We start from the raw sequence: 10,832 nt of genomic DNA, 5'->3' as shown, positions 1-10,832 counted from the left end.
CTCATACAAGTACCACATTGGTGTAAATACAGTGACTTTGTGGCATATTAAAAAGCAAATCCTCTTCATGGTTATTCTTTGGGGCTTTCTAGGATGATCCTAGGTATTTATTCTTTTATGTATTTTCTAGAATTTCTTACCCATGTTTTTAAAAGTGTCTATATTACTAATTGAAATTGCATGGAGTTTCTATATTCAGTTGGAATGAACCAACACTAACAAGAAGTCTTTATATTCAAGAATAAGTTTCTTGGAGAGACCTTTCCATTATCAGTAAGATTTTATAATTATCTTCAAATGGGTCAGTTCCTTTCTTTTAAATATATTCTAAACACTGTATCATCTGTCACTTATTTGATGCAAAAAAAAAAGGTTTAAAAATAGCAAATAGAGTCTAGCAATGGTTCTACACCTCATAAGCAAAATTGGCTGTTGACATTTTATATGAGAATTATCATTATTAGGTGTTAAAATTATGCTGTTTTCATAAAAAAGGTTCACATTTTTCCAATGATAGCACTTGAATAAAAGTTTAGTTTTTCCTATGATCATTAGTTTATTCAAGTTTTCCAATTTCTGAGTCAAATTTAGTGATATCTATTTTGCTAGGAATGATCTATTTCCTTTAGGTCTTAAATTTGGATGTCATAGAGTTGCAGGCAAAATTCTTCTGTAAATTCTATTTTTATTTTGAGAGAGAAATCACATGCCAGTGGGGAAAGGGACAGAGAGAAAGAGAATTCCAAGCAGGCTCCACACTGTCAGCGCAGAAGCTGATGCAGGGCTCAATCCCACAACCCATGAGATTATGTATGACCTGAGCTGAAGTCAGGAGTTAGACACTTAACTGACAGCCACCCAGACATGTCTCTTCTGTAAATTTTAAATGGTGATAGCCCCTTTACTCTTTCCAGATCTTGCCTATTTTTGCTCTCTGTCCCATCTTATTTATGCTTGCAAATGTTTCTGTTTTACATTTCCCCCCCCCAGCCCCCAAGGAACCACTTTCTGGATTTATTTATCTTTTCTTTTTTCTGTTTCATTGTTTCAGACTTTATCTCTATTAATTCCTTATTCTTAATTACTAAGCTTATTTCTTTTCATAACTTTATATGATGAGTATTTTGTTACTTTATTTATTTATTTTTATATGAAATTTATTGTCAAATTGGTTTCCATACAACACCCAGTACTTATCCCAACAGGGGCCTTCCTCAATGCCCATCACCTACTTCAATAGACTTGTCTTTCTTCTTTAAAAATTAAGACACTTAAAGCTCTAGAGAATTCTGTTGTATTGGGTCATTTTATTTTACTAGTAATTTAAAAAATTTTCTCTCTGATTCAGGTTTTCTAAAAGTATGTTTCTTAATTTCCAAGTAATTAAGATTTTTAAATCACTCTTTCATTATTATTTCCACTTTAATTGGGTTATAATCAGAGAGTAAGGTAAAAAATTTTTAAGGTTTTCTTCATGGCCAAGTCCATTTTTTAAATACGTACATGAACATAGAAAAACTCCATTTTGCATTTGAAAGATACAAAGTTCTATCTATAGTTATCAAATCAAGTTTGAGTGTGATCAATTTCCACTATATGATTTCTTTAAAAAAATCTTTCTCACAGACAGACTGGAGCCTACTGAAAGAATATCCAATTCCCAAAACTAGAACAAATTTGAGCAACAAAACAAATAGTAAGAAGTTATAACCTAAAATATACAATAAAGCTTCATGAGTCCATACTAATATAAATAAATGATTGAATAAATAGGTAATTGGGGAAAGAATAGACAAATCTCCTGTGCAGAATTCCAAATAATTTATGTAACAACTTTACTCTCAAGGACATGGAGAATAACACCCACTTCTTAAGTGTGGGCTGTGCATGATGACTTTCTTCCCCAGAGTACAGTATGGAAGAAAGAGGGGGGAAATAACCTTACAGTGGAGAAACATGACAAACACTACTTTATCCAGGTAGCCAAAGTTGACATCTACATGCTAAGTCACTCTGATAGTATATCCACCTTTATTTTTTAACGTTTATTTATTTTGAGAGACAGAGAGAGACAGAGCATGAGTGGGGGAAGGGAAGAGAGAAAAGGAGACACAGAATCTGAAGCAGGCTCTAGGCTCTGAGCTGTCAGCACACAGCCCGACACAGGGCTTGGATCCACAAACCATGAGATCACGACCTGAGTTGAATTCGGATGCTTAATTGAGTCATCCAAGTGCCCTTATAGTATGTCCCCTTGACCTGATCTAATAGGACATCACACTTTACCACTGTGATATTTCTCTCCAAGAACCATAACTCCAGTCTAATCATGAGAAAAAAAATCAGGCAAATTCCACTTAAAGGACCCTTTACAAAATATCTGACTAGTACTCAAAACTGTCAAGATTGAGGGGCGCCTGGGTGGCGCAGTCGGTTAAGCGTCCGACTTCAGCCAGGTCACGATCTCACGGTCCGTGAGTTCGAGCCCCGCGTCGGGCTCTGGGCTGATGGCTCAGAGCCTGGAGCCTGTTTCCGATTCTGTGTCTCCCTCTCTCTCTGCCCCTCCCCCGTTCATGCTCTGTCTCTCTCTGTCCCAAAAATAAATAAACGTTGAAAAAAAAAAAACTGTCAAGATTGAGATATCAATAAAGAAGGCAGAATAAGGACTTACTACACCAAAGTTCTCCCTCCATAAAAGCCATGGGGAAAAACTGGCAAAAATGGTCAGAATCAACTTTCTTAAAACTCTGGAAACTAAAGGAACACTTGCTATAAATTTGAGAGCATTTAGCCAAAAAACAAAACAAAAAATGAAACAGAATCTCAGCAAAAGCAGCAAGTTTTGTCGCATTTTAACTTCCCATTTCCCACTCTTCAGCACTGTGGAGGCCGTGAAAAATAGTAGCCTGTATTCCTAGTATAAGAGGGAGCAAAATGGAGCTGGAGCTCTATCTCAAAGCCTTGTGACCAAAAAGGAATCATTATTTGATCAATTTGGTGGCTCCCTGGAAGACCTCACTCCAAAGGCTTGCCTTTATTTGATGTCACTCAAATCTAAAATCAAGTGTTTTTAGCACTCAAGTGCTAAAATATTCTCCTTGGAAGACATTTGTCAAACATCTTTAAATGTTGGCTGCCTGAGGCAATGAATACTAGTTGGGGCAAACTATAGACTAATCAAAAAGTTTGAAAGAAAAAGCTGAGGAATAAGATGTCCATAAGGGCTAAAAGGTCATGTATATGTTTAGGGATATACACATGTTCAGGAAACACCAGACACTTGAGGAAAGTACTAAATTCTCACCACCGCTTGACTTTGAGGCAAGTGTAAGCAGCAAGTGAAGACCGAGACAAAGTTGGAACTCACTTTGGCTGAGTGTTGAAGACATTCCCAAACATGTACACAGACGCCCTTGGCAAATACCCATAGATTACAGGTTCTAGGCATTTAAGGAATCAGGAGAACAACTAGAAAATATCAATAAAAAGAAACTTTAGAAAGGAACCAAATAGAAAAGCTGGATTAAAGCATACTATCTGAAATTAAAAATTCACTAGATGGGCTCAGTATAAGATAAAAGGCAGATATAAAGAAGAAAAAGAATCAAAACATGAACATAGATCAATTGAGTTTATTCTGTATGAAAATGTTTTTAAAAATGAAGCAAAATAAACAGAATCTCAAGGATATGTAAGGGTCTTTGATGGCACCATCAAGCATACCATCACAGGAATAATACAAATCCCAGAAAGAAAGAAGAGAAAGTAAGAGAAAAGGACAGAAAGAATATTCAAAGAAATAATGGGTGGAAACTTATCAAATATTGGTGAAAGAAATTAATATACACATAAAGAAGCTCAATAAACTCCAAGTAAAATATATATAAAGAGATCCACATCTAGACATCATAATCAACAGTTGAAAGCCAAAGACAAAAAGAGAATCTGTAAAACAGCAAGTCGTTATTCACAAAAAGTGGTTGTCGATAAGATTAATGGTTGATTTCTCATCAGAAACCTTGGAGGCTAGAAGGCAATGGCATAACATGTTGAAAGTGCTAAAACAAAAAAAACTTGTAAACCAAGAATTCTATATTCAGCAAAATTATTCTTCAAAAAATGAAAGGGAATTTTAGACATTCCCAGGAAAGCAAAAACTGTGAGTTTATTGCTTGCAGAATTAGAATTGCGCTACAAGCAGTATTGAAGAGAGTCCTTCAGGTTAAAATAAATGGACACTAGGCAGTACTTGAGTCCATATAAAGAAATAAAAAGCACTAGTAAAGTTAACTACATAGTTAAATATAAATCACATTACAAATGTATTTTTTATTTGTGACCCTTTTTTCTTGTCTTATTTTTAAAAAAAACTACATACAGCAAGAATTATAAACCTAGGTTGATGGGCACACTTTGTACAAAGATGTAATTTGTGACAATAACAGCATAAAGGAGTGAAGAAACAGAGCTTATATAGGAGGAAAATTTTACATAAATTTAAATTAAGTTGATGTCCAAGTTAGATTATTATCAATTAAGACTGTTCATGGTAATTTTCAGGTAAGTTACTATGAAAATAACTCAAGAATATATATCTTTTTAGATAAGTTTCAAATGATTAAAGTTGGGAATGAAAGAGAGCACATTACTACCAACCTTACAGAAATAAAAGGGTGATAATGGAATACTATGAACAATTTATACCAACATATCATATAACTTAGGTGAAGTGGACACACTTCTAGAAAGAGGCAATTTAAAAACTGACTCAAGAAGAAATAGAAATTCTGAATGATAAGTTAAAGACTAAGGTACTAATCAAAATAATTCCCACAAAAAATTTTCAGAATCAGATCACTTCACTGGTTAATTCTACTAAACATTTAAAGAATATTTAATAATAATCCTTCTCAAACTCCTTTAAAAAGGAAAGGAAGAAATATTGATTACTTTGATACCAAAACCAGACAGATACCATTATAAAAGAAAACTACATGAAAATATATGCAAAATCCTCAACAAAGTACTAGAAAACAGAATTCAGCAGCATATAGAAAGAATTATACATCATGAACAAATAGATTTTTATCCCAGGAATCTAAGATTGGCTTAACATCTGAACATAACATAATCAATATAACACACCATAACAATAGAATAATTTTTTAAAAACCACACAATCTGGGGCGCCTGGGTGGCGCAGTCGGTTAAGCGTCCGACTTCAGCCAGGTCACGATCTTGCGGTCCGTGAGTTCGAGCCCCGCGTCGGGCTCTGGGCTGATGGCTCAGAGCCTGGAGCCTGTTTCCGATTCTGTGTCTCCCTCTCTCTCTGCCCCTCCCCCGTTCATGCTCTGTCTCTCTCTGTCCCAAAAATAAATAAACGTTAAAAAAAAAAAATTTTAAAAAACCACACAATCATCCTAATGGATGCAGAAAAACATTGAGAAAATTCAACATTCCTTCATGATTAACAAGGAAGAGACCTTCCTCAACCTTTCAAAGAGCATCTATGAAAAACAAATAGCAAACATAATACTTAATGGTGAAAAAGTGAATGCTTTCCCAAAGATCAGGAGCAAAACATGGATGCCTGCTCTGATCACTTCTATTCAACATTGTACTAGAGGTTCTAGCCAGAGCAACTAGTCCAGAAAAAGAAATAAAAGGCATTCAGACAGGAAAAGAAGAAGTAAAACTATGTCTACACACAGATAATACGATCTAATAGAAAACTCTAAAAAATACATGCACACAAAAACTAGTAGACTAATAAATGTGTTCAGCAGGGTTGCAAGATAGAAGATCAATATGCAAAAACAATTGTATTTCTGTATACAGTTGACTCTTGAACAACACAGGTTTAAACTGTATGAGTCCACTTATATGTGGGTTTCATTTTTTATAAATACAGTATAGTACTGTAAGTGTGTTTTCTCTTCCTTATGATTTTCTTAATAATATTTTATTTTCTCAAGCTTTATTATAAGAATATGGTATATAATACATATACAAAATATGTGCTAATTGACTGTTTATGTCATTGGTAGGGCTTCCAGTCAACAGTAGGCTATTAGTAGTTAAATTTTGGGGGAGTCAAAATATATACATAGATTTTTGACTGTGTATGGCAGGGTTAGCATACCTAACTCCTATATGATTCAAAAGTCAACTGTATTTTCAATGAACAATTAAAAATGACATCAAGAAAAACAATTCTATTTATAATAGTATAAAAACAAATAAGATGCTTAGAAATAATTTAACAAAAATATGCAAAACTTGTACACTGAAAACTATGCAATGTTGAAGGAAATTAGTAGCAGTATTCATAATACTCATGAAATAGAAACCACCCCAATGTCCATCAATTGATGTTTGATAAACAAAATGTGGTAAATACATACAGTGGATTGTTACTTGGTCATAAAAAGGAATGAAGTGCTGATATACAACATATGTGAATCTTTGCTAAGTAAGGCCATATATTATATATTCCATCTTTGTGAAATGTCCAGATTAGACAAATCCATAGAGACAGAAAGTAAATTAGTGATTGCATGGGGCTGAAGGGATAATAAGTTTGCTCAGGGAGGGTTGGGAGGACTAAAAAAAGAACAATGTTTATTTTTAGGGTTATTTAAATGTGATGATTGATTGCAGTAATAGTTATACAACTCTATAGATATACTAAAAAATATCAAATTTTATACTTCAAATGGTATGTAAATTGTATAATATATAAATTTTTTTAACTTTAATTTTAATTTTAATTTTTAATTTTATTTTTTTAATTTACATCCAAATTAGTTAGCATTTAGTGCAACAATGATTTCAGGAGTAGATTCCTTAATGTCCCTTACCCATTTAGTCCATCCCCCTTCCCACAACCCCTACAGCAACCCTCTGTTTGTTCTCCATATTTAAGAGTCTCTTATGTTTTGTCTCCCCTCCCCTGTTTTTATATTATTTTTGATTCCCTTGCCTTGTGTTAATCTGTTCTGTGTCTTAAAGTCCTCTATGAGTGAAGTCATATGATTTTTGTCTTTCTCTGACTGACTAATGTCACTTAGCATAATACCCTCTAGCTCCATCCACATAGTTGCAAATGGCAAGATTTCATTCTTTTGATTGCTGAGTAATACTCCATTATGTACCTATATACAACATCTTCTTTATCCATTCATTCATTGATGGATATTTGGGCTCTTTCCATACTTTGGCTATTGTTGATAGTGCTGCTATAAACATTGGGGTGCATGTGCCCCTTCGAAACAGCACATCTGTATCCCTTGGATAAATACCTAGTAGTGCAATTGATGGGTCGTAGAGTAGTTCTATTTTTAACTTTTTGAGGAACCTTCATACTGTTTTCCAGAGTGACTGCACCAGCTTGCATTCCCACCAGCAATGCAAAAGACATCCTCTTTCTCCACATCCTCACCATCTGTAGTTGCCTGAGTTGTTAATGTTAGCCATTCTGACAGGTGTGAGGTGGTAGCTCATTGTGGTTTTGATTTGTATTTCCCTAATGATGAGTGATGTGGGGCATTTTTTCATGTGTCGGTTGGCGATCTGGATGTCTTCTTTGGAGAAGTGTCTATTCATGTCTTTTGCCCATTTCTTCACTGGATTATTTGTTTTTTGGGTGTTGAGTTTGGTAAGTTCTTTACAGACTTTGGATACTAACCCTTTATCTGATATGTCATTTGCAAATATCTTCTCCCATTCTGTTGGTTGCCTTTTAGTTTTGCTGATTGTTTCCTTCACTGTGCAGAAGCTTTTTATTTTGATGAGGTCCCAATAGTTCATTTTTGCTTTTGTCTCCCTTGCCTCCAGAGACATGATGAGTAAGACATTGCTGCGGCCAAGATCAAAGAGGTTTTAGCCCGCTTTCTCCTCGAGGATTTTGATGGCTTCCTGTCTTCTGTTTAGGTCTTTCATCCATTTTTAGTTTATTTCTGTGTATGGTGTAAGAAAGTGGTCCAGGTTCATTCTTCTGCATGTCGCTGTCCAGTTTTCCCAGGACCACTTACTGAAGAGACTGTCTTTATTCCATTGGATACTCTTTCCTGCTTTGTCAAAGATTAGTTGGCCATATGTTTGTGGGTCCATTTCTGAGTTCTCTATTCTGTTCCATTGATCTGAGTGTCTGTTTTATGCCATGTATGGTATATAAATTATATCTCAGTAAAGCTGTTACGAAAACAAAACAAGTAAATAAACAATGGTCTAAGTCATCAAAAACAAGGAAATTCTGAGAAACTGTCATAGCTAAGAGGAGCCTGAAAACACATGATGAATAAATATAATCTGGTGTTCTGGATGGGATCCAGGTATAACTATACTCATATCAGATAAAATAGACTTTAAAGCAAAGACTGTGATAAAAGACAAAGAAGGGCATTCCATAATAATAAACGGATCAATCCACCAAGAAGACATAACATTTGTAAATATGTAAGCACCCAAGATAAGAGCACCAAAATATATAAAGCAGATTAACAGACCTAAAAGGAGAAATTGACAGTGATACAATAATAGTAGAGGACTTTAATACCCACTTACATCAATGGATAGATCATCCAGACAGAAAGTCAATAAGGAAATATCCACCTTAAATGACACATTAAGCCAGATGGACATAATTGAATTATACTGAACATTCCATCCAAAACAGCAGAATACACATTCTTCTCAAGTGCATATGCAGCATTCTCCAGGATAGATCATATATAAGGCCATAAAACAAGTCTCAGTAAATTCAAAAAGATAGAAATTTTATTTTAAAATGTTCTGTCTACAATGATATAAAACTAGAGATCAATTACAAGAAATAAACTAAAAAAAAGTGGAGATTTAACAACATACTACTGAACATGTTCAATAGGTCATTGAAGAAATCAAAGAAGCAATCAGAAAATACCTACAGACAAATGAAAACAGAAATACGACAAACCAAAATCCATGGGATACAGCACAGGCAGTTTTTTTTAAATTTCTTTATTTTGAGAGAGAGAGAGAATATGCAGAAGGGGCAGAGAGAGAGAGGAAGAGAAAGAGAATCCCAAGCAGGCTCTACACTATCAGCGCAGAGCTGGGTGCAGGGCTTGAACTCACAAACCTCAAGATCATGGCCCAAGCCAAAATCAAGATCAGATGTCTAATTGACAAAGTCACACAGGCACCACAGCAAAGGCAGTTCTAAGAGGGAATTTCATAATTATACAGGCCTACATGAATAAACAAGACAAATATCAAATAAACAATCTAACTTTACACCTAAACAAACTAGAAAAAGAAAAACAAATTAAACCCAAAATTAGTAGAAAGAAAGAAATAATAGGGGCGCCTGGGTGGCGCAGTCGGTTAAGCGTCCGACTTCAGCCAGGTCACGATCTCGCGGTCCGTGAGTTCGAGCCCCGCGTCGGGCTCTGGGCTGATGGCTCAGAGCCTGGAGCCTGTTTCCGGTTCTGTGTCTCCCTCTCTCTCTGCCCCTCCCCCGTTCATGCTCTGTCTCTCTCTGTCCCAAAAATAAATAAACGTTGAAAAAAAAAAATTTAAAAAAAAAAATAAAAAAAAAAAAGAAAGAAAGAAATAATAAAAATCAGAATGGAAATAAATGTAATAGAGACTTAAAAGACAATAGAAAAAAATCAATGAATCTGAGAGCTGGTTCTTTGAAAAGATAAATAAAACTGATAAGCCTTAAGCTAGACTCATCAAGAAAAAAAAGAGAGAAGGCACAAATAAAATTAGAAGTGAAAGAGAAGTTACAACTGATATCAAATAAATACAAAGGATTAAAATTGACTACTATGGACAATAATGTGCCAGTAAATTGTACAACCTAGGAAAAACAGAAAAATTTCTAGAAACACAATCTTCCAAGACTGAATCATGAATAGAAAATTTGAATAAACTGATTGCTAACAAGGAGATTGAAACAGTTAAAAAAAAAAAAACCCTCAACAAACAAAAGTCCAGGGCCAGATGGCTTTAGTGGTGAATTCTACCAAACATGCAAGATTGAATACCTATTCTTCTCAAGCATTTCCAAAAAACTGAAGTGAGGGAATGCTTGTAAACTCATTTTACAAGGCCAGCATTCCCCTGATACCAAAAACATCGCACACACACACACAAAGAAAATTATTAGCCAGTATGCCTGATGAATACAGATGCAAAAATCCTAGCAACATATTAGCAAACCAAATTGTCAAAATTTCCTTACTACCCCAAGCAATATATAAATTCAGTGCAATTGCTATCAGAATTCCAATAGCATTGTTTCATAGAACTAGAGCAAATAATCCTAATATCTGTATGGAAACACAAAAGACCTGATGAGGCCAAAGTAATCTTGAGAAAGAAGAACAAAGCTGGAGGTATCATGCTCCCTGATTACAAACTATACCACAAAGCTATAGCAATCAAAACAGTATGATATTGCATAAAAACAGACATAGATCAGTAGAACAGAATAGAGAGCCCAGAAATAAACCAATGCATATATGGTTAGTTTACAGCAAAGGAGTCAAATATATAATGGGGAAGGCCAGTTTCTTTGGTGGATGATGCTGGGAAAACTGGACAACTACATGCAAAAGAATGAAATTGGACACCTTTGTACACCACATACAAAAAAAAATAAGCCCCAAATGGATTAAAGACTGAAATGTAACTCCTGAAACCATGAAATTCCTAAAAGAATAGGCAGTAAACTCTTGGACATCAACCTCAGGAATATTTTTCTGTATCTGTCTCCCCAGGCAAGGGAAACAAAAGGAAAAATAAGCAATTGTGACTCATCAAACTAAAAACATTTTGCATAG

This window comes from Lynx rufus, unplaced genomic scaffold (genome assembly GCF_022079265.1).
Source record: "Lynx rufus isolate CCGP_SWC_20201006 ecotype Redwood Valley unplaced genomic scaffold, mLynRuf1.p SCAF_16, whole genome shotgun sequence".
Taxonomy (NCBI): domain Eukaryota; kingdom Metazoa; phylum Chordata; class Mammalia; order Carnivora; family Felidae; genus Lynx; species Lynx rufus.
This window is presented reverse-complemented; position numbering follows the sequence as displayed.